Source organism: Anas acuta, chromosome 6 (genome assembly GCF_963932015.1).
Source record: "Anas acuta chromosome 6, bAnaAcu1.1, whole genome shotgun sequence".
Lineage (NCBI taxonomy): Eukaryota > Metazoa > Chordata > Aves > Anseriformes > Anatidae > Anas > Anas acuta.
The window spans coordinates 14,782,287-14,809,312 of NC_088984.1; the positions used below are offsets into that span (position 1 = coordinate 14,782,287).

Consider the following 27,026-nt stretch of genomic DNA (forward strand, 5'->3'; position numbering starts at 1 on the left):
CACGGAGATACCATCGTGAGAAATGAAATGAGGAAAACAAAGGCAAACTCTTAATTTAAAAATGCACCGTGCAGTGTTTATTAGAGACTGGGGCAGGGATAGACTTCCAGAGGAAGCTGTGAAAATTTCATCACTTGCAAGTAGATATAAATGAACCAGACAAATTGTCTGAGAACATACCCTGCTGTCGCCACGAGGCCCCCCAGAGAAGCCAGGATGCCAGCGTGGAGAGATGAGGGCAGGTAGCAGCAGCACATCCCTGGGACGCCAGCATTTTTTAAAGCACAACTGCACAGAAGAGAGCCTGCAGTCACTCACCGCCTTTAAAAACTCTCTGTCTGGCAAAGCGACTTCCTGGCCGTGTCCTGGCTCTGCATCAGAAAGGTGGCAGGACGCTCATGACACCCCTAAGCATCCCTCGTGCTCTGGAGGGTGCCCGACCCGTGTCCCTGCTGTCCCCGCAGTGCCCTTGCTGTGGGCAGCGTGGTAAGCAAGCACTGATAATGACTCCAATTAGGAGGTGGGAATGTCGTTCCACTCCCCCTGCTCTCCTCCAGGTCAGTCTGAATGTGTTTGAAAACTACTGGCACAGCAAGTTAACGATAATTCAGATTTAATTTGCACTCTGTCATCTCTGTTTTTTCTATAGGCTTTAATAGTTTAATTTAACAGTCTTAAGTACTGTCTATATTACCGAGACATAATGCGTATTTCAGATTTGAGCAGCTGCGTGGCACAAAATAATATTTCACATTTATATTGTGCCTTTCACGACGAAGACGCTTAAAAGTGCCTTGATTACTCTATCTGTACAAGAATCAACTCATCCATCACTGAAACGCAGCCACCTCTAGGCTGGAAACCTCATCAGTCTTTAATAATTTAGGCAAAAATCGAGCAGAGCACTCCACTCAAGGGAAGCAGCAAGTTGAAGAGGGAGAGCTCGGCCACCCCTACAGGCTGAGGGGTGAGGGCTGGGTGCCTGCTCATGCCGAGCAGCACAGCAGCCCCTGCTCTGCCACCTCCCCGCTGGATCACACGTCCCTGCTCAGCGTCACAGCCCGAGGACAGCCAGAAGGAACCCCTGGCAAGAGGCACAAGCGGTGAAACGCCCATCAGGTAATGCTTTCTCGTGTAGTTCCCCAGCTAAAGCTTTGTCTCACATTTTTTGTGAGAGCGATCCAGGGACCGAGTGAAGTAGCAGGGAAGTGGGTGGGTAGAGAACAAATGTGTCAAACTAATACAGATCGTCTCTATTTTCGAGCACATCATCACCCATGTTCATCACTTATTAAAAGCCTTTCATTTATAGTCTTTAAGGCTTAGTTTAATAACCTGCAATCATTACTTGAATCACAAAATTTGCTTTTTATTATATTGTGTAAATGAAGCACTGTAGCATTTAATGTAAATTATTTTTTTCCTCTCCCTCTTTTATCACTGTTTTTAAAGCCATTGTGCTCAGGTGCTGTTCTCAACATACCCTAAAAGCGCAGAGCACGCTACCTGTGGCCCAAAGTAATGCTGCTCCTGGGACTCAAGTACAGCAATGAAAGAACAGAGACATTCAGCCAGCCTTTCCTGGGTGCTCACTGTCCCTGAGGTTTGTAACTGGACTGTTCAGATCATCGGCTCTCCCCAGGGAGAGGCTCGGGGTTCCTGTATATCCAGGAGATATGAAAAGGAATTTGTTCATTATTCATATGCTGTCTCCGAGAGGCTTTCCTTTTTAATCAAAGTATAAATTCTGAGATGGAATTGATACAGGTGTAAGCCGAGAACACGGCACCACCGGTGGGACCTTCTGGCGTTACAGGCGAAGGCACGGTAACAATCCATAAATCAGATTTGCAGCTGGGGGACTGGTCAGCAACCCAGGCCATTTCAGGCCAGAGAGAAAACTGTTTGCCATTTAACCTCTGGGGGACTTTCATATTATTTTACTGAGCTGCCAGAACGCCAGCAACCCGCCTGCACAGACGTCACAGAAATGTTTATCAAAGCAAAATCCAGTCCTCATGCCCCCAGCATGTATCAGCACATCCTGCTACCAAATTATGCCTCTGAAGTCCCGGCGGGACTCGAGGCAGCAGGTCGCCCGTCCTTCTCTGAGGCCAGTCTTTCTCCGAGACAAAATGAAAACATGAAAACACCTGGAGTAAAACCAGAAGGAAAAATAAAACAGGAGGAAAATTAAACCCTGGAAACTGGTCCAAACTGCAAAGCTGAGAGATGTGGATCCAAAATATGGAGCAATTCTAATCAGGGTTTTGGTACTGGCTCATCTGTAATTAAAATGAAGTACAAATCTGCCTGAGACAGTCAACAATCTCAGCTGTTTTCGAGATCTGGCTTTCATTAATTTCATTAACATCTTAAATGCATTCTTATTGCTTGTTCTTATGCTGAAGAGCAAGCGAAATAACAACGCACCATGAACCAGTTTATCTTTGTCTTTGCAGAGGAGCAGATGCAGTATCAGTCTCAGGGGCACGCAGGCCCTTTGCATGGAGAATGGCAGTGAAGGGAGCTGTGCAAGTGTGGAAATCTTCAGCCTGAAAATAAATAAATTGAAACTAGCACTTTCATCAGTGCCTCACGCATGTTGGGGAGCGGCACCAGCTTTATTATCATTATTTTTTATTTACCGGCGTGGCAGTGTCAAACTGTGACTTGCCATTCTTGCTTCAGAGCAATAGCCAAGAAGGCAGAACTCCTGCCGAGCCCCCCACATATCGGCGCTGTGGGTCTGCCCTCCCAGGACAAGCAGTGAGTGGCAAGAGAAATCCTGCACTCACCAAGGGCAAATCCAGCAAGGCTGGAAGGGGAAGGAAGCCACGTTCAATTGCTACAGCATTTCAGGGCATGGAAACACTGGACAAGCTTTTAATCAGCTTTCACCTGATCCAAATTCTTTTGCCAAACTTCATCCTTCATCCAGAGGGAGACAAGTTACCAACGGAGCGAGCTAGATGGAGCTGCAACACACATGGGCCTGGGGCTCTGGCCGCCTGGCGTTCAGCCCCGCTCTTCAAAAATTCCTGGAATAAATTACCCGTTCGGGTTGTGATGATGCTGATTTGCTCTGCTTGGCATAAGCAGGTATTCTGATACAATGGAGATGATGTTTTCTGAGACCCATCATCTTCTTGTTTTCAAATCCACTGGCATGTTTCATAGCAAAAAAGACGAAAGAAAAGAATAGCCTTGCACTGAATAAGACTTCTGTGTCACAAATGAAAATTCATTTTAATTAAGCCAACTTGCATCCGCTATAATCTGCCCATAAAACTTAATATCACCTAAAAATTCCCATCAAATGCAAATTTTCCTCAGTGATTTATTTGTGTAATTGTGAGACGGAGAGAGCAGACAAAGCAGTGGGAGCCGCAGACTGAAGTAAACAGTGTGTCAGAATATGCAAAACAAGGGAAGGACACAAAAAAAAGAGAGAGAAAGAGAGAGAAGGAAGGGACAAACATTCCCTGGCTGGAAAGTTGTTGAGTGCTTAGAGCCAAAGAGTGGAAAGCTTGGAGAGGAATTTCTACACGTAACCTACTGACTCTACCCTGTTTCCACTCCCAGCATCTCTTCCATTTAGCTAGCGGATGAAATAAAAATCATTTTGGGGGTAGATGAAGGCTTAGATTTGTGCTTTAAAAGGTCATTGCCTAAAATCAGCACCACAGCAAGCAGAAGGGAGCTTAGCAGTTGGTTGGCTTCGGCGTATCCCACACTTTGAGGAGCCTGGCAGTGAGGTAATCCCCCAGGAATGTGTGTGCGGTTGGATGGCTGTGAAAAGAGAGCGGTCAGCGACCAAAGCTCTGTGCTGAATATTCACGTCACACACACACAATCATTTTTCTTGTTAAGTATTGAGAAGAATGGGAACATTATAAATGCAGTATCTTTTTTGGCTTCAAGTTTAGCTGCTTTAGAAAGATCGGCTCCCTCCCTGCTCCCCCACTCCACCAGCTGTGCTCCACCTCCATCCCTGAACCGAGTCTGCACGCACAGAGCTTTAAATGACATAAAAACAGGGAAAATTAAATCTAATAGAACTTCAGCTAAAGAGCGAGACTCTTAAAAGATGACACAGCAAATTGGAATAAGCATTTTAAAACCACTTCTCTGTATAAAAACGTCACCTTACTCAACATATAACCCCTGACACTTGCTTGTGTGATACCACGTCCACATCCCTATCCATGTCATATTGCTCGAAGCAACTGTTTACCCCTCTTCCTGTGGAAGAGTCATGACTGCCAGAGCAGATTAAATTTGCTTTGCCAGTGCCTTGGCTGTTGAAAATATCTTTATCTGCCCGAGGCACTTAGCAGTGTGTTGCAGTGAGACAGAGGAGAGTGAGGATCAGGTGTCCCTGCCCAAAACTCAGGCTCCTCTGTGGAGTCTCCCACTTGTTTTGTCAAGTTTTGGATCAAGCTGTAGTCAAGAAAAAAAAGAAAAAAAGGAAAGAAAAAAAGTAATATAATACTTCTAGTTGGTTTTCTGAGTATTTACCAGTAAGATTATGTGTTCTCTTTTTTTCTCCTATTTTTTTTGACTGCTTCAAATGTCCCTGCATTGACATTTTTCTGCTTACTTCCATATGCACTTGCTTATCCCGTGCTTAGCTCAGTGGGCTCATGCTCGTGCAGTTTCCCTGCACGGAAGCAAGACAGTGACTGCACAGAAGTCATTTTCTAATGAATGACAGCTACAATGGAAGAGAGAAGTAGACCAATCCTGCCTCTCCTTTGAAAATTACAGTTTTTCCATTTTCTCAAAGCCCTGTGCATACTTGTACTCACAAGACTCCATGAAGTTTCTAGGTCAGTAGGCTCCTGATTATGATTAGCTTGAATGACACATTTAAGTGCCAATCTCCCTTCTCTCATGGGAAACAACCAGTTTAAACATAATTCTTAACCCACTCTAGTACCTTTAAACCTTTGTTTAACAAAAAGCGAGGAAGAGGGGTGGGCAGAAAGTTGCCAGCCCACCTGAGAACTTCTACTATATTTCTAGGTAAGCAAAATCTAAAAAGCCTTCGTGGATGTTCTCAGAGAGACGAAAACCCATTAGTAACAAACCCTCCAAATTTAAGTAGCAAAAGAGTTGAACAAAGGGACAGAATGCAAATTTTCTGCAATTTTTGTTGTTGTTGTTACAAATTTTAGCTTTCAGCTTTTAAACATGTACTTACAATGTCCTTATAGCTGTAAATAAGTCCAACACAGGGCTACAACAAGGCATAACACTGTGAAAGGCCATGGATAATGCCACCTTTCTCCCTCAGAAGATACTAAACTCTTCACAGCTATTACCTGACCAAGCCTAAAACCCTCCTACATTACATTAAATAACAGCCCTCCAATTTACCAGTGGGAAAAGTGAGATACAGGGCAGTTAAGAGACTTCTCAGGGTCCCTCCACAAATCTGTGCCTCTAAGGTACAATTCCTTGTCTGTTGTGGAATTTAACTCCTAAACGAGACCGTGCCTGAACATTATCCCCGAGCACTTTGTAACAGGATGCGAATGGCCCGCTTCCTACACGGAGGACCTCTCTTTGGTGCTATGTTAATGAAGGTTATTAACTCACGTGGACATAAGGTGCTTGCTGGGTTTCTATCACTGCCCTCGTGATTACAGCTAAGTCTGCTCACGGTTCAGCTTTGGGAACAGCTGCCCCTATTGGATTTCCTGCCCACGGTCCATCTCCTGTGCAAGACATCAGGAAGCTGATCTTTAAAAAGTCCACATGAAATGACTTTAATAATGTCAAAACCACCACAATTACACATGTTTGGAAGGAGACAATCAGGGGCTATGGTTAAAAAAATTACACTACTAAAAAGTTATTTTCCTTTCAAATATCTTAGCAAGTTCGTTAATACCTTCTGCTGTTGGTGAAATGATCCCCCATTAACATTTCAATTTATTATTGCTGTTCTATTAATGAGACCACAAAAAATGGAAATGAGGCCTATAAATATGCTAAGAGTTAAAGTCAGGAATCGTAACAGTGTGTGCACTTTATGAGTAATATTTCAGTACCACCAGCATTCAAAACAGCAAGGAAGTGTGGCTCTGCAGCATAAGCATCTGGCTTAACAAACAATCCCCCCCCAAAAAAAAAACGAACAAAAACCCACCATAATTTCTGAAACTGTGAGCTAAAATCTCAGGAGAGCCAACTCAACCCCTGCTGCAGCAGATGGGTGAACTCTGTGCTGCTCACTGCGTTTGGGGAAGGACTTTCTCAGTGAAGGTCACTGGGACTGCTAAACCTGAAAGCAAATGCTGCAGGAGGAAGGATTTGTCCCTGCGTCCTGTGATTAAAAGCCCTCCCTCCATGCTAACGTCTAGTTACTGCTGGGGGAACTGAGCCTCTCGAGAGCATCTCAGGCCCACCCGGAAAAAGGGCAGGCTACAGACAGAGAACACCAGCCCGGGGAGCCACATTAAGAGTCATTTAAGGAATATGCTTAATGCCAGGTAGCCGTTTGGATCCATCAGGCTCCCACAGTCCCTCTGGTGATCTGTTCCCCAACTAGCAGTGGATATTCTCCATGGGTCAAGACAAATTCCTTATGCAAATGGCATTACTGCGACTTGCATTTTCAATTATTAATATTTTGCTTCTTGTCTTCCCAACTTCTTCAAAAAAGAGGAAAGCAGCAGCTTGTTCCCCTGGGAACAAAACCACAGAATACGGTGCCTCGCTGAGCCATGAAAGGAATGGTCCCTTCAGCACAGGGATGTCATATCATGCTAGCAACATTTTTGTTTCTGCGTTTTATTTCTCTCCGGTGATTAGAAATGATCGACCCTACCCCATTCTCTGCGCATAGCTGACGGCACCAGGCTTATGCTAAAGGAAATGTGTAGTCACACTTCCACGAGCAGTATCATCTTGCAAGGAACAAACTTATAATTATTGCATTGATTTTATAATTTATTTTCCAGGAAGCTCAGATTTCCTGACAGGGATTGGCTTTGTGCTGAGGTCCCACTCCATCAGCCAGCAGCACGCCGCAGCCCGCGCAGCTTTTAAGCATTAACAGAAGAAATGATCTAAATTAGCCAGTTTGCCATGGCAGTAATAGCAGGTTGGGGAAGAAGAAAAAAAAAAAAAAAACAAAAAAAAAAAACACAACAGACACCCTCAGATAAAATAAAATGAAAACATAAAAAGCAAACAATTTAATGAGAGGACAGACTATTTCAGTAAGTCTAGTTATTTGATAAGCAGACTGCCACCGTCAGCCTTTTATCATCTGCGAAAATGCATGATGGATCTTCCCTGTTTACTTACAATTTCCAACCTTCCCCTTCTGATCAACATTAGCATATTTGCTCCAGCGCCTGTAATGACACCAACTGCCAGCAAACCACCCCGATGCCACCTTTCAGGGACAGTCAGCACTGACAAGCCCGGCGTGGCTCAGCAGCACATACATATGGCACGCAGACTGGGTGGTTCGAGGCTGTTAAATGTTCTTCCTCTTCTGAGCTCGCCTAAAGGGAAGGAAAACGGCTCCTGCTGTGAGTGAACGTACATAAAGCTGTAACAAACATTTAATTTTAGCTGATCGGAAAGAGAATTAGTGTGTGCATTCTGCACTGCCAGCTCCGACTGCAGCTGCTCCAACGAGGTGGCTTTGGAGGGTTATTAATTCCCATATTAATGGTCAGCCTCCTTGTCATTATTGAAACACAAGCTCCCGAGTGTGTTTCAGTTGTTTCAGTCTTTCTTTCCCACATCTCTTTCAATTCTTCCATTATAAGCAGATAAAGTCATTATTTGTCTGAAAAGGACCTCAGTCCAACACATGCTTACTATACTTTATCTGGCTTTATGATTCAGCTACACAGTTTTTCTTCTGTGTAAACAAAACAAAGCTTGTTTCAATTAAAAAAAAAAAAAAAGAAATAATTAAAAATGTACAGCAAGTTCCAGGGAAACTGCCGAAATGGCTACTGCGTGTGTGCATTGTTTGTGCTAAAGCAGTTAGCAGCCACGGGAGGGAAAGCCTCAGATACGATTTTTAAACTAGGCTCGTGAACAACATTTCACTCTCCATCAGAGCAGGTTTGAATGGATTATGCCTCCACTACACTTTGAGAGGGCAACGCTGCCAGATGTCATGAATCTCAATCAATTTATGCAAAACAGGAGGCATCATATCACATCATGCCTACCTGACACGGCCTCTCTGTCTGTCCCTTGGCTGAGGTTTTGGTACGAGGCTCAGGGGTACTACTGGAACAACCCTAGGTGAATGCCGTGGAGATTTGATTCCCCTTGAACTGGAGCAAAGCAGAAACTATTCCATCAAAATCAGCTCTTCAGCACTCAAGTTCAGCTCGTTTATGCTGGCTAAGGATCTAACTCCACTACCTACAGATTGAACGATGCTAAGGAAGGACTATTTTTATATGCCTTACCAAATATAAAACATGTGATTGACACGTAGGCTGAGATTCATCTCACCCTACTTTATTCACCTGCAAGCTGGGCTAGGCAGCAAGGAGCTTGGTACGTCAGCGGGCTGAGAGCAGCACTGCCAAAGGTTGGAGCATACAACGAGCTCAACCAGCCCTTCGTCTTGGGATGAACTGCCCTGGCTTTGGAGCAAAGGTAGATGTTATTCACACTTCACTGCACCACTTCCAGTGCATTTTGCTGAAGATTTTGAGAGTTAATAAGCTGCCTGCTTCTCTTTCAGGCTTCAACAGTGTCAAGGCTGTATAGAGAGAGGTGTATGGAAACAGTATCTGATCTAAAGCTAGAAACAAAAGAGCTTATTTCCCCTGATCTGGTGAAGAATCCAGTAAGCCTCTTGGGCGCATAGTTGAAACCACAGTAAGGACAGTAAAACCCTTCCTGGAATTGCAGGATCAGGAAGAAAGCAAGAACCGAGGGGAAAAGGAGTTGTTAAATAGAGTGTACTCGAGGAGAGCTTTAATCAAAGGCGCGGTGCGTGGCTGCTTGGCAGGCACCCGGTGCTCGCTAGCAGGGGATAACGGGAGCTGGGGTAGTGAGGGTGGAGAGCCGCCACTTGGCTGCTCCTCTTCTTGACTCAGCTGGGGCTGCCTTTCCACCCCCGGGCACTTCTTTTCCCCACCTGCGAAGTGGTGATAACTCCTTAGGGATAAAGCATAGCAGGTGAGAGCTGAGCCCTGTCCGGACAGGAGCCCACCTCCACAGCGTCTTCAGGCACAGCACCCCAGGGACATCGGGGGTCCTGCCAGAGGGTTTGAGGACAGAACCCAAAGGGACAGAACCCAAAGCTGTGGGATGAAGCCCATGTAAGGAGGAGATGACCACATGCCGTGCCCTTCACCCATCTCCCAAGCGGTGCAAAGCAATTCCCTAGTTTCTTGTTCCAAGGCGAAGCCCAGACATATTGCTCCTTTACAAATACAGACATCTCATCAGGGGACATCAAAAGATGTTGTGCCTTCGTTTTGCCCTTCGTAACTAACAAAGGCATCCCACAAAATAAACAAAATCCCTTCTTTTGTGTTATCCACACACATGCCACGTCCACCAGCAGCCAGGCTCCAGTCTAGTAAATGTCCTCTCCTCCCTCCCAGCTCCTCTCCCTTTTCCCACCTGGGGAATTCAGCTGCTTGCAGAAAAACTCAAAAAGCTTAAAAAAAAAGTATAAAAATCTTGGCTCGCATGACCCAGAAATAACAGCAAAAAGTGAAACCGTATGCCTTGCCCCCAGTGGCTCTGGGACTTGGAGCCAAACCAAGGCCAGGAGAAGGGAATATTGCTCTTTGTTAGCCATAAATAAATAAATAACGGGCCACTCCCTCTTGCCCTTCGGGATATGATTTCTGAGGAGGGAGAAATTCCCCACGGAGTTGATTATGTGTAGATGGGAAGCGTGCCCCCCAGGGAAACGCAGCGGGGGCAGCCCTTCCCCGTGGTGATTTCTTCCCCGCCTTTCCGTCACTTCTTTATTCATTTTGCAGGCCTCCCTCCCCTGTGCTGTGCAGTCAGGGAAGCCGCACAAAGGATCGCGCAGGTAGCTCTGAGTCCAGCCACTCGAAGCTACATGGCATCTCCGCGCCTATATAAACGATCAGTGTGTGGCCTGGGTTTCATTTGCAACTGTAAATGAAACAGGCCTACAACTGTGTTCATAATCCTCCTTAATTGAATTTCTGTGACAAAACCCAGACAAAATTATTGCCCTCCAGTTAACAGTTTGCGCGAAGTAGCCAAGGGTTCCTGGGAAGCTTTAAAACAAATGCAGGACAAAACTGGATAGCACAAAGCACTTACGTGGTGTCGGTACCGCTTCTTTGAACGGGAGGAGGTTTAAATGAAAGAATCAGGTCGTTTTAATACGAGGGACGGCCTAGGGATTCAACAAAGGCCGAAAAAGTGAGAATGAAATCAGGGGGGAAGAGCTTGGACGCAGCCCAGCAGATGCTGCTGCTGAATCCTGGGCCTTTGGAAAGGGCAGCATCACTCCCAGCTCCGTGCGGCTGATCAGATTCTACCAAATCCAGAGGGGTTTGAAGCAACCATTTGGCCTGTGTGCTCCACTGGACGGGGCATCTCCTTTAAAATCGTCCACTTAATCATTTCCTTCAGCTTGATCATCAGTTGTACGGTCAATACACAAACAGCATTACCAGCGACGTCAGGCTGCTGGTGCAGTGCCCACGCTTATTTTGAAGATGTGAGAACCGCTGCTAAATGGAAGCGGGGACGCAGAAAGGGCACTGCCCTGAAGGCTGCTCCCACTGCTTGCGGAAGATGAGAATTAAAGGCGCTCGCATTACCAAAAATGAGTGTTTGTTGTTCTTTCAGATGATACAGATGTTTCCTTGAAGGACTGGGCAAAGCTCGTGTGAACGGAGATGCCTGTTTGCAAGAGCCAACTGAATGTGTCATAGGCCACACGGACAGGCACCCTTTTTACCCCAAAGTGCCATCTTTTAGTCACTGCATTGTCTGGTAACAAAGCAAACTAGCAAAGTTACGAGGGGCTAAAGCAGAGCCTTGGTGCCTCCACTTGTGCAGTGCCAAGGGGAGCAGGGAAAACCATGTCATCCCCAGGCTTGGTTACACCCCGCGAGCTCCCCGCAGTTAACATCCTTTGCAATTCCAGCAGCAGGCAAGGCTGGGAGGCAGCGGGGAGGGTGAGGTAATGGAAAGAGAAATCCTCCAACTCCTCGGTGTGCGCCCCTGTCCCGTGGTCACCCAGCGCTCCCAAGGCAGGGTTGATGTAAATGGAGGGGTACAGGAGGCTGGAGGGGCCTCATGCCAAATTCCCTCCCATTTAATTACTTAGGACGGAGGTAAAATATCCTGAGAGGTAATTAAAGGAGCAATACCGCTCAGACAAAGGCAGACAGAGACCAGACCTCATTTCCACAGACCTCCGCGCCGTCACAGGACGGCGTGCCCCTGTCCCCACCCTCACTCACAAGGCAAAGCCAGCACGATGAGGGGCTGAAGGGGGGGTTCAGGAGATGTTTCCTCTCCCAGGGACGCAGTGGGATAACACCCAGGTGCTCCCACCTTCCTCAGCTGCTCCACAAGCTTCAATGGCTGCATTAACACCTGGTTTTGAGAGATTGCTCATTAGCCCCTGGGTCCTGTGCCACTTTAAGCAACCTTTTAAGAACACCTTTTCAGAGCTTGCGTGCTCTGTTTTTCCTCAGGCCACAAGTGAACTGCACCGAACGGCAGCAGGGGCAAGGCGAGACAGAAATAAACAGATGCATGTGCACACACACAGCCCCCCAGCACGGCTGGGGCCAGGAAAAGGAACAAGGGGATAAATTCAGCCCAGCGCTTTGCCACCGGTGGCAAAGGAAAGAAAGGGGAACATTTAAAAGGGTGATGAAATGTTTCAAGAAAAAGCAATATATTTTTATGCACTTGTAAAATCCACGGGCAATGACTTCTCCGGTTAATTGGTTTCATCTTATTAAACTAAAGCCTATTTGTAAAATCCAGACATATTCAAGCAGAAGTCCAATTCCTGCACCAAAAGCCAATACAGCATTTCGAAGAAGAAAATTAAGCAATGCAAACCAGTTCCCATTAGTTTGAAAGCCCAACACTTACTGCACAGAGGAGAAATGGAACGGAGCGCTTGGCTTTTCTAAAATGCACTTTGGAAAAATCATGTTGCCCATTCACCCCAAAACTGCAGCCTCCTTTTTCCCCATCCCTGTGAAAACCGATAACTGTTTTGGCCCAATTACGCAGTGATTTATAAAGCAGCCTCCTGCTATCTCTCCCTGCACTTGTCACGTTCAATTTCTTCCCCCTTATTAGACCACTCTCCCTCTCATTAAATAGTCCCTCTGTCTAACTTGCCAAAGAACTGCCAATGGGCCCCTCATTTTACAGAAGAATAGACCCAGCTTTACCAAGGGGAAAGGGCCTCTAATGTGCCATGGACACAGCACAGTGAAGCATGGTAATTTGCCCGTGGTAATGATGCTACTTCACAATGATCGGGAAAACAAAAATCTTTAATTGCCAAATGACACCCCATCCTTCTGCACCCTGTTGAACTCAAAAACCAGGGGAAGCAAAACTCAATGTCCTTTAAGAGATGAGCTAAAAGTGCCTACATCATCCTTTTTTTTTTTTTCCGAATGCCTCATCTGCATGGAATCACTGCAATGGGTGGTTTGGTGCTGGGAGCAGGACAGAAATAAAACAAGCCAAGGACTTCAAAATGTTTCAGCACTTTAAAAGCAAGGGATATTCGGGGAAAAATATGAAAGACTATATATGTAAACAGTTTTGAATACACTATGCACGTGCATGATTCCCACCCCACAAATATTCTGCTCTGCAGAAAAGAATTGTGCAAAATGCCACTGAAAGTTGTACTACTTATTTTCTCTTTCTTTGGGTAAAAAGGAAGTCCGTGTTGTGGCAAGGACAGAGGGGCAGTCTGCATGTGCCATGGCTTATTTCTGAGGATGCTCCAATTCAGCAAAGCGCTGAGCTCTTGAGTGCCAAATCAATCCTGAGAAAAGCTTTCATCCTCAGTCCTCATCAGAAGCTTTTCACTTCTTACAGTTGGGTTCCCCAGGCTGCCTGGGTCGGCAAAACACTGATTGCTTTGGCCAGCCAAAGTCTGGTTGCTCCAAAAAGTCAATCTTCAAATACAGCACATTAAGCCACTCAGTGGGAGAAATTCTGCTCTCATATTTGGCCAAACACAGCAGGCAGAGCTGCGCCGACTTTGATGACATTATTTGGTGGGCACCAGAAGGAAGGAGGAATCATAAGCCATCATATGGTGCACGTTTGGTAATCTGTTGGCACTGCTGAAAGGTTGGGGAATAGACTTAAACACAGGCTTATGAAAAAGGATAGACCAATATAATTTACAGTATTGCTCGTATTAGTCAACATCAGGTTTCTTTGATAGTTTCCAAGGGCAGAGAGTGTAATTTGTCAGAAGTTGGCCAGTTGCAGTTTTGTAAATTTTGTAGCTGCCTGATTGGCACACTTCACGCTCTTCTTGTCCAAAACTTTTCCTTCTGCTACAGCTGCAGAGAACAGGAGCAGGACTTGAATTCAGCAGGCTCCAACAAGGCCAAGTTGCTGAGAAACGAGCACCAAGCCCTTTCATTGCCACACTTGTCCAGGAGTTCTTCAATTCATGATGTTCAACTCTTAACAAACCCCGAGACAAATCTCTTACTGCAATTAAGCAATAGCTTCTGCTTTAGAGCGTCTGGTGGTCTTTTTAAAGATTATTCACTGCAGAGTTCATCAGTTGATTGCCTTATTGTCTTATGAAATTAAGTGCCTGCCACAGGAAAAGTTTGGCAACCCGTGTTGAAAATAAGCACCCGAAGACTCTCTAAATACCTGTTTATTCAATCTAGAGTAGCACTAGAGGGAAGTACTAAAATCTTTGAGAGAAATGCCACACACCATGTTAAAAATTCCCCCAAATGTTGTATTCTTAAGCCTTTCTTTACTTTCTTTACTTTATGTGTCTGCTTCAATTAAAAAATGTTCTAAAATCCCCTAGGATGCGTGTTTCAATGGCTGACTCAACATTTCCTTTGCAGTAAACATGGCTACAGTGCTGGCCGTGGAACTTTGGGAGGGACGTAAACAAATCAGCATTTTCACGTCCCTTAAGGACCAAGGGATTTAGTGTAATTTTAAACCTTAACATTTTCTGGATGAATAATTTTGATACGTTTCATCTTCAGCTCTGCAGACCTTGCCAAGCGGAGACCGTAATACTTAGCAGCTATTTATCAGCAAACCCATGGGTGACTTTTCAGAGGCCTGATATTAGAGACCTGTCCAGGCCATCTCCCTCTGAAACTTGGCTCCTCAAGGAGCCAAGGACAGGTTCCCAGCTGTGACGCAGCACAGGTGATTTCCCAGGCCTCATGCAAAGCTTCTTGAGAGTGTGAAAAGGGCACGTTGCATTCCAGAGGCTGAGAGCAAAATAAACCTTCCTGTTTGGGAGAAAATTCAGGTCTGCAGCAGAACTGGCAGAGACGCTCTTCTGGACACTGTACTTCTTAAATGGGCCCGGGCGTGAAACCAAGAGAGCTGTCATTGCTGGTAATGACCATCCATCCCCTCATCCTGCCAGAACCACCCACTCCTTTGGGGTAGGCAGAAGCAGTAGAAGCAAAGACAGGGAGGGGACAGAGCAGGTACACAGAGCCACCCTTTATTGTGGTCAGGTAGTTCCCTGTGCTTCAAAGCTCTGCGCTATTCAGTGAGTACGTCAACAGTGGCTTGTTGGCACAGCGATGCCCCCCTCTGCACAAGCAACCACAGTGACACAAAGGGGTGTGCACAGAAAGGCTGAAGGATCTGGCACAGCACAGTTTCATTTCCTGGTGTATCCCTTGATATCAAGCTCCTCGTGCAAACACTAATGCTCATGCAGAGAGCTGCTAACACCATTCAGCCCGGTGGAGTTGGTTCAAGGCACTTGCCTTAGCAGTGTACATTACATCTACGGTTTTCCCTCTAGGTTTTGCAAGATGAGTGCATAGGTACAATCATTACACTCATTAATTCTAAAATAGTGGTATTTGTTTTGCCTGCTGCTTGCCAGGCAGATATAGCCACCAGGGTGTGAAGCTATTAAGTGCAAACCACAGTTCCTATCACTTTGTTTTGTTCTTCACTCTCCTTTTACTGAGCATTTTCCTTGAGTTCTTTCTCTTTTGATCTACTTGAGAAAAATGGCCTCCTTTATTGATTAAATTACAAATTCCAGTGGCTGGTGATTGAGTTATATGATAACACCTGCCGAAAGCCATCAACTACAATTGAAATAAAAGGAAAAATTAGCACTCTCTTTATTACAAATGGTTTGGATGTTGAGTAGCTGACTGAATTAAATGGAGATTGAGCAGATCTGAGAGAACTGATTAGGGAAAACAATGCAGGATTCAGGAAAGCGCTACCAAAATTCACAGCTCACTAATTCACCTAAGGAAAATATGGGAACAGTTGAGGAAGAGACAGAAATTGCACTGTTTTCAAACATCCAGGAATTCAATCCAGGAATTGCACAAAAGCTTCCCTCTGTGATAAGACTCCTCAGATACCCAACTCTGACACCAGGTGACTGATGGCCAACAATTACATGATCAGGGCAGCAGTCTCCATTTCATTCATTCAGCTTCTAATAGGCCTTTTTAATTAGTGCTATCACAAGCAAAATAAGGTTTTTGGCCTTTGTTCTGTGCCTGGGAACCAACTCCATGCCAGCTTTTGGTAACGTATCATTGCATTTTATTCACTGCTCATCTACTCTAATGAGGTATTTTTATTTTTGTCTACTTGTGGCATTTCCAGCAATACAGACAGATGTCTTGGGCTTTCTTCCTGCAGATTAAACAACCATTATAGGAATTCTTAAATAAGACAACATTAAGCTCATAAAGCAAAGTGTCTAAAAAGGCACTATACATTTTGGAACCATGTCCTCCTCTTCCAGGCACTTCCTTGCAAGCTCATTGCAAGGTAGAGTCTAGCAAAGTTTAGCAAAGATCCAGAAACAGTATAAACACAGCTGTTAAAGAAGGGTTGAAAACATCATATTATATACTTACAGCCTCTGCATTACTGAAGTATCATATTCGAAGTCACGCACCAGGGAAAATCCTTAGTAACCTGTGGAAACATCAGAAAGCAAGTCTTCAATGGGTATCTCCAAATTATGTCTTCTGATGGGGAAAAGAATTTAATTTCAAATTTTGACATGATTTTAGAAACAAAATGTAACAAACGTATTATTTAAATTTAACCACAGAGTAATGTAAAAATTTTCCTTAATGCTCATCTAAAGTTTGTTTCAAAACTTGCTTCAGCTGCAATCCTCTTTTTTCATGTTAGCTTTCTGCAAAAATCTGAACCTACAGATTTGCTAGCAGCAAATGTTTGTAAAACAATAAATATTTCAACACACTCAATCTAACCTACAAACTGTGCAGCCCTGCCTGCACACTACTGACCACTTCATCCTCCCAGGAGAGTCAAGGAATCCTCTCGTCCCAGTTTCCAAGGGGAAAATGCACCAGTGAGAAATGCAGGCTGGGAGCACACACCTCCTTCCCCACTGCAGCGTTCTGCATGGGGAGATTACTGTCTCCACCACTCATCTCCTCGCCTTATCACTCACCCCTGCCTGAGCTTATTGCATGCTCTGTTCTGTCAGCAGAACTACTCACCGATGTAGTCAGAGATCCAGATTAGTAAAGACCTATTTAAACCATTCAAGTCAATCCATGAGCTGCAGCCAGATGAAGAGGTGTGAATGCTGCCTACACATTTTGCCCCAGGTCTCACAGCAAGCCTGGCAGGGCAGACAGTGAGCATGCTAGCTGTGAGCGATATCCCTGCTCTTTGAAACATTGAGGGTGCTGATCCCACAGCAAAGCACAAAATGAACAAATCTGCTCAAGAAACTCACATCTCAGAGGTTATGCTCATTATTTCCACCCATCTGTCTGGTCCAAAACCCTCAATTCCATCTTAACCCCGTGAAAGTAAAGAGGCAAAAATTATATCAAAGTATGCTAAATTCTAGATTGCTCTCTAATAAGAGATCTTTTAGCTCAGCATTGTGGCAGCTCCCCAAAGCTTACCCTGTGCCTGAACTCTTGGTGCTAAGCTCTGTGCAGCCCTTGGACACAGCTGTCCCTGCCCCCTGGAACTTCCAGGCAAGAGATCAAGGAGCTGAACATGTAGGCAGGGAAAAGACAGAGACAGCAAAACTCAGAGGATGTCTCTGCACAATGGCTTGTGAGCACAGATCCCACTCAGCCAGTAAGAAATGACTCACTGTGAATAGACTCTGACCCTGCTACCTATTATGCTCGACAGCCGATCTCACTGAAATCATTTATCCAGTTATTTACATGGCTTCCATCACAGCAACGTCTGAGCATTCACAAACCAGATGGGTTTATCCTCACCGTGCTCCTGAGAAGGAGCACATGCTATTAGCTCTACATCACACACAAGGAGCGGAGGCTCTAAAAAGACAAAATGTTTTTTCCAGGGAAACTAAAATCTGATGTGCCAAAACCTTGTGTCATACCAGAGGGCTCCCGGGGCCAAGGTGTCATGCTCAGGGACAGGCCATAGGCAGACCTGTCACCACCCTGGTAAATCGCACTTGAACAATGGTTTCTATGTAGTGTGATTCTTGCAAAAAGGAAGAAGAAGAAGAAAAAAGAAAAGGAAAAATCACAATTATAGCAACATCTGAAAAATGCAAACCTGCAGTAACAGAGGAACCAGTCACCCAGTCCACCAAGGGGACTGCAGGAATTGTTTTCTATGAGGAGTCTCATTCACCACATTTTTCTTATCCAGAAAATGCTCCCGCAGTCCCTTCTTGAAACATTTTAAGACTGTGACCCATGTATGCACCCTTACCTATTTCCTTCCCTCTCCTGTTGGTCTTTCCCTGTGGAAGCAGTCACAGGAGAAGGCTGAAGATGGGAAAGTTTCCACAGCTTCTGCCAGGGCTGAAGGTGGGAAATCCACAGGAACACCAGGGATCACCTCACGAAAAGATTCAGCCCTCATTACCAGTTTTCTCTTACTCTTTAAAATGACAACAGTGGAGATGCTTTTTTCTTTGGTGATATCTCCGGTGGCAGATCAGAGCCCAAAATACCGGGTTGTAAGAAAGTAAGATGCATCTGTGAGCTCAACCCCCCTAGACTGGCAGTCTCTTCTAAAACATAAGCCACTGGACAGCAGAAACCCTTGGGTTTGATCACCAGCAGGATTTTTGGGCTACAAACTGCCAAACGCTAAGCATAACAGCTCCCTTCTGGCCAGAGAATAGAGGATTCCCTACACTCACCTTTGATCTGCCGGAAACTGAGCCTTCTCCTGAAATTACTTGTCAGATGTTTGAATTCCCTCTCGGGTTACAGCATAAAGCCATTCCTACCTCTCCATTAAAGCAGTCGATAAGACGGGATTGTCTTCAACTTTCGGGGCTCTGGAAGTTCATTTCACGTTCATTTTGGCCAGGCTGGCACCTCAGGGCCGCGGCCGCCATTTTGTCCCCTGGCCATGCCAGCGCGCTGCCTTCCCCTGGCCCTGCAGGACACGGGCCCAACACCGCTCACAGACACCCCAAAAACCTTCACGTGCTGCGACACTGGAGGTGGAGCTGTGCCAGAGCCACCACAGGAGCTGAATCTCTTCCCTCCCATAACGTGTTTTACCCAGTTTAAGGCGGGGGGGTGTTGTTGCCCTTTTGCAGCCCAACAAAGCCCAGCACGGCGGGTGGATTAAACACCTCGCCCAAGGTCCCTGGGGACACGCACAGCTGCACTGCGAACCGATCCCAAACTGCCTCTAACCCAGTCTACTGCCCTTCCCTCCAGCCCAGCCTAATTCTCCGAATTTCATGATTCAAAGCTCTATTTAAAGCCCCCGCAGCTATGGGTGTGTGCAGGAAATTAAGGCTGAGCCAAAAAAAAAAAAAAAAGTTTGAATTTAACAGATCTGGTTGGGATTTTCCTTACGGTCTTGGTAATGATGAAACATGGAGCTGGTGGGGGTTAATGTGAAATGGAAAAAAGCTGTTGGGTCTCATTTGGGCAATGATGTAAACCACCAAGAAGACAGAGCAGCAACACTGATGTCTTCTCCTTCCCAATGAACCCACCTCCTAAACTGGCCCAGTGGTGGCCACCCAGCCTAGCACTGCTTCCCCAGCTTGCCACTGGCTTACCAGCACGGGCTGCTATGAAGGAGGCAGAAATAAATCCAGAAGAACAGTGATCTAACATCTCCTGCAGCCTCCCAGCATAAGGGAAGTGGCCAGGCACAGTTACCCATGGAAATGGAGGGCAGCCAGGACATCCAACAAGGCTCAGAGACACCCAGCCATGGTGTGCTAGTCAAACCTTGCTAAGCTTTTTAGGCGAGCTTTATTATTGTGGGTGATATTGCTTGCCCTAGATCTGGTGAGCAGAACGGGGTTGTTCTCTGTAATCCTTCAGAGGCTGCTTATAAATCAGGGAACACTTCACCTCTGGACACATGGCACCAACAGATAATAATGTAAATGGTCCAATGTTTTATCGTTAATAGGCAGTTGCTTAGCTTACGGTAGATAAAAATGAGGTCAGGAACTCTGGTCCTGAACCCTAAGTTAGAAGAGCCTCAGTCCGGGGGCATCTGGATCACCCTGGCCTTTGCAGCACCGTGCACACAATCCACGTGTCACAGCACCCCGTAGGATGGAGCTGCAGAGGTGGCAGTGGGACGTAGCAACCCTGCCCTTATTCAGCTGCACAGAGCTGCAGGAGGAGCTGTTCTCTTGTAGAGCTGTATGTGCAGCTTTTGTCCCCAAAACCCCAGTGCTTCATCATCGAGCATTAAGCATCCACCCTGCAGCACAGCAGGGCAGGAATGGAGAAGAAAATGAAAACAGTGAGGAGCACCCTGCCCCATCCCCATCCTGACACACTGCAGCCAGCGGCACAGATGAGGAGAGAGGATGGTGCTTGTTCCAGCAGGATGCCAGGGTCTGTCTGTCCTACCCAATGTAACCGGGAAGGGCAGGGAGAAAGATCCTCCTCCCTCTGGTGCTGCTTTGCCTCCCCGCAGGCACCTCCGCCTCCCAGACCACACTGAAGTCACCGTGACTTTTAGGAAACAGTAACAGCAGCAACCTGATTGCTGAGAAACTAATCTTGAAGGCATCAACTCCTAAGCACACACAGGAAATAAAATCTGCTTCCATACGAGCCTTTCCATGTTTCTCAGGCATCCGAGGGATGTCCTTTATAAATCATGAGATAAGAGCAGACTTGTTTTCCAGACTGCATATCTGCATGGTTCCTTAGATACCACCAAAAGCCTAAAGGCAGGCCTTGGCATCTCATCCCTTCTTATAAGCTCTTTCAGAAAGTTAGAGCTGACTTTGACACTAACATGATGAGAAATGGGGAGTATCTGTGCCATTCTGGGGACTATGCCAAACCCTCTATTAGCGCCCCCCACCTTGCTAAAAACAAAACAAAGCAAAAAAAAAAACCACCCTCCTGTTTGCTACTGATTAGGCAGCCGAATTAAAACTGATGAAGTGATTGGACGCGATCCAAAGCTGTTTATCTGCACATAAATCACAGACATGCTTTACTCAGCCAGTATGGATTTACTGAGCTAGGGGAAAGACCTCTTATTCTGCATGCTGATTATTACAGCAATTAAAATATCAATGAAACAAACATTTTGGGGAGAAAGCTGTTAGGGGCTCCCGGAGAAATAATTCCTTTAAATATGAATTCAAACAAGTTCCCAATTAAAAAAATTAAAAAAGAAATAAACAAACAAACAAGAGGAAGTTTTAGTAGAGAGTTTGTTTCTTCTAGTTAAGTATATGACGCTAGAAGAATCAAATCCTAAAGGAGGAAAGATGCACATTAACTAGCTGGACATGCCAAAGGAGATTAAAAAGGAAGGCTGATACATATTTTATGATCACAAGGGAATAAAAAAAAAATTTAAGAGATGCACTGTCAAACCAGACACAGTGTTAATAGCTAAAGTATATGGCAGTAAGAACTGCTGTTCCCATAGCTATTAATGTAAACTGAAAATTGGGAGCAGGCTGCAGCAAAAGAAAATAAATCACACTTTTTTTTTTCTTTTTTTTTTCCCAGTTTGAAAATATGTGTCAAATAAATCCCACCCCCAGCATTCACTCTCTGCATCCCAGCCCCGCAACAGCAAGACAAGGGCTGTCATTTCAGCAAGCCACAACTTCCAGGCATGTGAGACAAGTGACAATTTCTTACTATTAATCATGGCTAGTTTATTTACACATTTTTTCTACTTATCAGAATCATTTGCCTGGAGATCATCTCCCCCTTCCCCTTGGAGTCCTGAGAAACTATTTAACATGGGAAGTGGCTAAGGGGGGCAAAGAGGGGAGAGTGTCATGTAGCCAAGTTACACATCCCAGCTGGAATTTGGGATGATGTCTTGCAGTTCTGACTCCTCCAGCCAAGTTTCATACAGGAAGCACGAGTGCGCCAAGGCGCAGTGAAATGCACTGGAGCCAACAAATAGCACTTGACTCCATTAACACGCTTCTGCCGTGGATCCCAGCACGAAACCCTTAGTCACCTTGCAACGTTTGCTCGTGAGGTAGCCAGCGACTTGCACAAGGAAAAGGTCCAGCAGCCAAGAGGATCCTGTGACGAAGCCTTACGGAGGCAGAGCGAGCACGGGGGACGTGTGAAGGCAGAGCCCTTCCAGGGGAGGCAAATGCTGCTCAGTTTTAAGTCTCCAAGGAAGGTCATGGTGTCACCAGTGAGGTAAAGGGCAAATGGTTGTGAGGAGCACCACCAGCCCCAGGCAGAAATCCCCTCTTGGCAAGGCTGGGATGGGTGAGGGGGTAGCAGAGGGGGGCAGGCATCCCTGTTTGTTCACACAGTTTTCACCAATCTGTTCCAGCTGTGCTGCAGAAGAGGAATTTGTCACCAAGCGTCTGTCAAAAGGGGATCTTTCCACGACCCTGGTTTTGTCTTCAGCGCTGTATTATCTTTTTTTTCCCCAGTTACCCACCGCAAACACACAGTGCAGAGCCTCTCCTGCTCAGCACACCTCGTGCCCCAGCTCCCCCCAGCCCCACTGTAACAAGAAAGCAGCTTCACGTTTGATTAAATCCTCTTACATGATTAGGAAAAAGTTTCAAAAATTCTTAGTTTAAAATTTTGTAATCCATGTGTTACAACTCTGATGGTTACTTTAATAAGCTATTAGTAGCAAAAATAGCTTCAGCCAGCACAGAAATACCTCCGTTTTTGTGCTGAAGTTAGAGATAACTTTTGAGGAAAGTAGTTGACAAATTATTTGACAAATTTTCAACTACTTTGGAACCATCAAGATGAAAGGCTCTATATAAATGTGTATGTTTTTTATGTATATATATAAAACACTTTTACTGGACTGTTGATAAAAGCCTGAGCTACAAAGGAACTCTTTCCCCCAGCTGCGAAAAGGCAAGCTGCTAGACAAATCAGCTCAATCTCTGCCTTTCAAACAATATAAAGCAGTATAACTTTCAGGAGCAACACCTCATCTGATTTTTTTCCAGCCTGCCTATCAGGAATCAAGCAGTAAGTAAACATTTGAAAAGTGTTCCTCTGAGAGCAAAGGTTTAGATTTGAGTCACAGTATCCATTGAAAAGAAAAATTGCTTCTGTGCATTGGGACAGTGCCTTCCCTTCTGAAAACTTTATAAAAAGAATAAATGGAGATAATCTTTTTACAGGGTATAGCCCATATGGAAATTCATTATTGCTTCCCTTTTAAAAAAAGTCAAGATAGTTCAGAAAGCAAGAATGGGGTCACTATTTAAAAAAAAAAAATGTGCAGATTTCTTAATGACTTTATCCAGTAAAAGTGTGCTTAAAAAGTTTTATCATGGCCTAAAATTAAGCTCCTGTTGATGGGAATGTGAGATAAATAAAAGAGGGAAAGACACAGTAAATCCCTAAATCGCTAAGAGTATTTAATGTAGAAGGGGGGGTATACACGCCCAGAGACTACTGATTGAATATGGTAAGGATCCATTCTTCCCCTAGCACAAAACGCTCACTAGAGCAACCTCAGCGCTGCTGCTCCCTGAAGACTGTGTTAGGGCCTGTCAGCCCAGCTCAATCACTGCTAGGGAGGCACAGCTGAAAGGAATCCTTGTTCCTGCTTTACCAAAGCAGAATTGAACCTCCAGAGGTTCGGTCACCTGAGTGATTGGGAAGGTTTTACAGCAAGTCAGTGGCACAGCTGGGGGGAAGAGAGGAACCCCGACTTACGGGCCAGTCTGGCCCCCAGATGCTACCCACCACTGTTGGCCATTTTTCTACTGGAGCCAGGCACTTCTCACTCCTGCCTGTTGCACACTCAGCCAGCAGTATTTATTTAAGGCTGTCTCCAACAGCATGCATGCATACCTAGGAGGTCACAGAGGCTGGCTGGGGATAGGGGCTGAAGACAACAGTTAGGTCTACATTCTGCTTCCAACAGGTGTGCGCCTACATACATGTACACTCTTTCCTTTGTTGGATTTACACTGGAGGTGAAAATTTGATCATAAAAGGCCTACGCCAAACCTACAGCTGCCTGGAAGTTATTTTCTGTTGTAGCTGCCTCTCGCCCGCATTCGGTTTGATTACCTCAGGTAAGCGTGGCGGGCACCTGAGGACAGAGCACAATCTCGCACCATATGTGTGCTGTGATACTGAGACAAAGCAACCGAAGTCATGGAGCCAGACAGAGCGCCCTGGGTGGTCACATCGAGCAGCACACTCCTCTCTAACACTGATTAATTTGGGTGATTGGATGAGTCAAAGACTCAGAGGGAGCTTTAGTTCATTACTTCTTTTGTCTTTAGCTATTCCAAGAGAAATTGGAAGGGATGGAGGATCTTTTTAGCATATAGTCAAGACTCTCATTAGCAATGAAAATATGAATATGAAAAGAGTTCAAGGGGAGACAGGAGACAGCTGCAAACATCTCTGGTCAAAGAAAATGCCTATTGCTTCTCCAAAGGGTACAGCTGCTGAGCACCAGTCAGAACAATGAGGACCAGAGACGTGCAACCCGCTGAGCAAAGGTTTGCTTGTTGTGCTGTTTCTAAAGCAGCCCCTGGATGCTGTAAGATCTGCCCACAGCACTTCTGACATGACTCTCTTCTGTCAGTAAAGGTTGATATATCACCATTGGCACGGCTGCTCTTTTGGTTTTGCCAGGTCCATTAAAAAGAGGTGTGAGGTAACTGAGCTTGTCCCGTTTGCCTCTGAGCACCCCGTGTCTGGGGGACAGGTAACGGGGCTTGCGCTGTCCCAGCACCGGCAGCTCCAGGCCAACAACCCCGGGCTTGCAGCAGCCATGCCACAAGGCACAGCACTGGAAGCCCAAACGGATTTTAAGATCAAAGTCACAGGGCTTCTAGGATCCCCAGTATGCAGTCAAGCAGCTCTAAATTAAGACAGCAGTGGGCTTTTAAGAGTGGGCTTTCTGGGGATTACTGAACACCCCTCCATGGACAGTTCTCTGCAAATGGAACCATCAGATTGTGGCTCCTTCATGCCTCCTCTTTCTCAAAGGACACCCGGGCTGGTGTTTCCCCTGGAACAACTTTATGTGGACTTATATGCCTTTGCCCTTTCCAAAGGGAAATGAATCACCAAGATGGGACCAAATTGCTTATCCTGGCAAATTCTGTGTTGGGTCCATCATCCTACAGAAACAGAAGGAACCATTTTATTCCTCTGTTAAAATCAAAAATCCGTTTTCTGTAAGGAAATTTAAAATTTTTGTTTGTTTTGTTCCAGACAGAAGCTCCAACTTCTCCAAAGTGGACACTTTTCCTGGTTTCAGACAGCACAAACTGGGCACAAACGGTAAATAGCACATTCCTGTAACGCTACAGTGGAAAAGCAATATTGCAAAGCTAACCCTTTGCAATGCTATTTACTTTCCCTAGGATACATTCTAGGAGCAAACTAATCAGGTTCCATTCATCGCTCCCCTGCCCGCAGTGCAATCACATGCACCTGTACTGAGTGAATGCAAAATGAAGGGATCTGTTTAACAACAAATTCTGGCTAAACACACCAACAGCATTATTCTGTATTTGAACTGGTATAACTAGGGGCTGGATTTGACCTACCTTGCTAATGTACTACTTTCCTACCGCTAAACAGCATCTGCAAAAGCTGCATCACCTCCCTGCACTGCAGCAGACATATATACATGTTTTGTATCTAAATGATTGCCGAAATCTACCTACTTTACAGGCTGAAATACAAGACCCCTGCTCCCAACAGTCAGGGGAGAAAGTCCCATTGAGTCCAATGATGACAGTGTTAAGAGAGCCCTGAGGCATTTGGAAAACCCTTTATCTAATGTTTGTGATCCTTTGCCTTCTTTGCTGCATGACACATCCTGTCCTCACTGGAGCAGGAGGAACAGAATGATCAGAGACCAAAACTCCTCACAGTGAGCAACCTGAAAACATCATGTTTCAGCACACGAGACATATATCACTCCATCACTAACTCACCAGCCCAGAGGCCAAGTCCCAGACAAATGTTGCGGCAGCAATCCAAGCTCAGAGTCCCAGAAGGTAAGCCCTTCAAGAATTAGTGATGTAAATGCTCCCTCTCAGAGGCAGTCCCACTGCAGTCTTCTCTGAACCCCTTGGACTCTGCAAGCTTCCTTCTCTGGCATGCCTCTTTGGCCTTCTTCCTTCTATTTTTCTCATAAACTCGTTTGCAGATGATTTATCTAAAAATAAAAAAACAGATCCTTTGTTAATATTGAAGTGTGCCTGAATTTGGCCAATACACTAATGATGTTATAAAGTCCCCTTTGAGGAAGGTTCTCTGATTCTGTCAGGCCCTTCCTCTCTCCTGAGTTATGGGACCTTGGGAAAATAGCCCGTGGCCCTCATGGTCAGCATCTCCTCCCCTTCTCCCTTCTTCCTCCCCCCAACATTTTTTGAAGCAACTTTAATGATCCCATGCCTGGTCCGAGCATCCAGCCTGATATAGTCATCATCTCCCAAGGCCTTATTTGTCATCAATCACTGCCTAGAGCACAGAATCCCTGTTCAGTATAAACGTGACTCAGTTTAGTTTTTCCAAAGAATGTTTACTTTCTGGTAGAGACTAGTAAGTAAATATTATTTGGTAGGCTAGAATTTCATGAACCCCAACTAAAACGAGGCTCCAGATCACTTAGAGGCAGCATAAACATATGGTAAAAAGTTTGTAATCATCCCCAGGACTACAGAGGCATCCTTTGAGGCAGCCAGAAAAGGAAGGGAAGTCAATTTGCTGAGCCCCAGTGTAGAGCCTTAAACATAAAGCCATCTTTCCTCTGTATCTCTGCTCTCAGAAAACACAATTTTCTGAGTTTCTGCCTAGCTAGCGAATATCCAAAGCTAGCAGCTATCCATCTCCAGCACCAAGCCAGTTACAACTTTAATTGCAATCGATTTCTAAGCCTTCTCTTCTCATAGTCATTTTTCCTGAAAATGTAATTCCCATATTTGCATAGACTCCACTGTAACCAAGCTCCGCTGTTCTCTCTGCACGTTTGGCACTGCATTTAAAAAGCAAAGTGCCAAATTCCTCTGCAAACTGCTCAGATGCAGCACTTATACGTGCCCATCAAGCGCAACATGGGAGAGACCAAACCATGACCCTAAAAAAGATGACAGATGAAAACATAACAGTGTTTCTTTGGCTGGAGGAAAAGAGAGATTACTTTTAAAGCCTTCCCTTAATTCTTCGTGGCTGTATTACAAAACAAGCAATTGTAAATCTCCTCAAATTGTTCTAAACAGTACAAGCAAACTTAACAAAATGAGATTCAAATGCCAGCATTATGTTTTCTGAACAGAAACATCAGGCACAGTTACAATACCACTTTAGGTCAGTCCAGTCTAGCAGTAATTAGAAGCGTTAAGAATATACAAAGCG

The 27,026-nt window shown here is 45.3% G+C and overlaps 1 protein-coding gene across 6 annotated transcripts in view; it reads right to left on the minus strand.

Moving 5' to 3' along the window:
• The window catches only part of SEMA5B (semaphorin 5B), a 260,527-nt gene that overhangs the window by 164,679 nt on the left and 68,822 nt on the right, over window positions 1-27,026 (minus strand). For all 6 annotated transcript variants that reach the window (XM_068687501.1, XM_068687504.1, XM_068687502.1 and 3 more), the window contains exons 2-3: window positions 25,604-25,827; window positions 16,107-16,167 (exon numbers count right to left, since the gene is read on the minus strand). The gene's annotated coding sequence lies outside the window, so the exon portion shown is untranslated. The remainder of the gene's footprint in view (window positions 1-16,106; window positions 16,168-25,603; window positions 25,828-27,026) is intronic.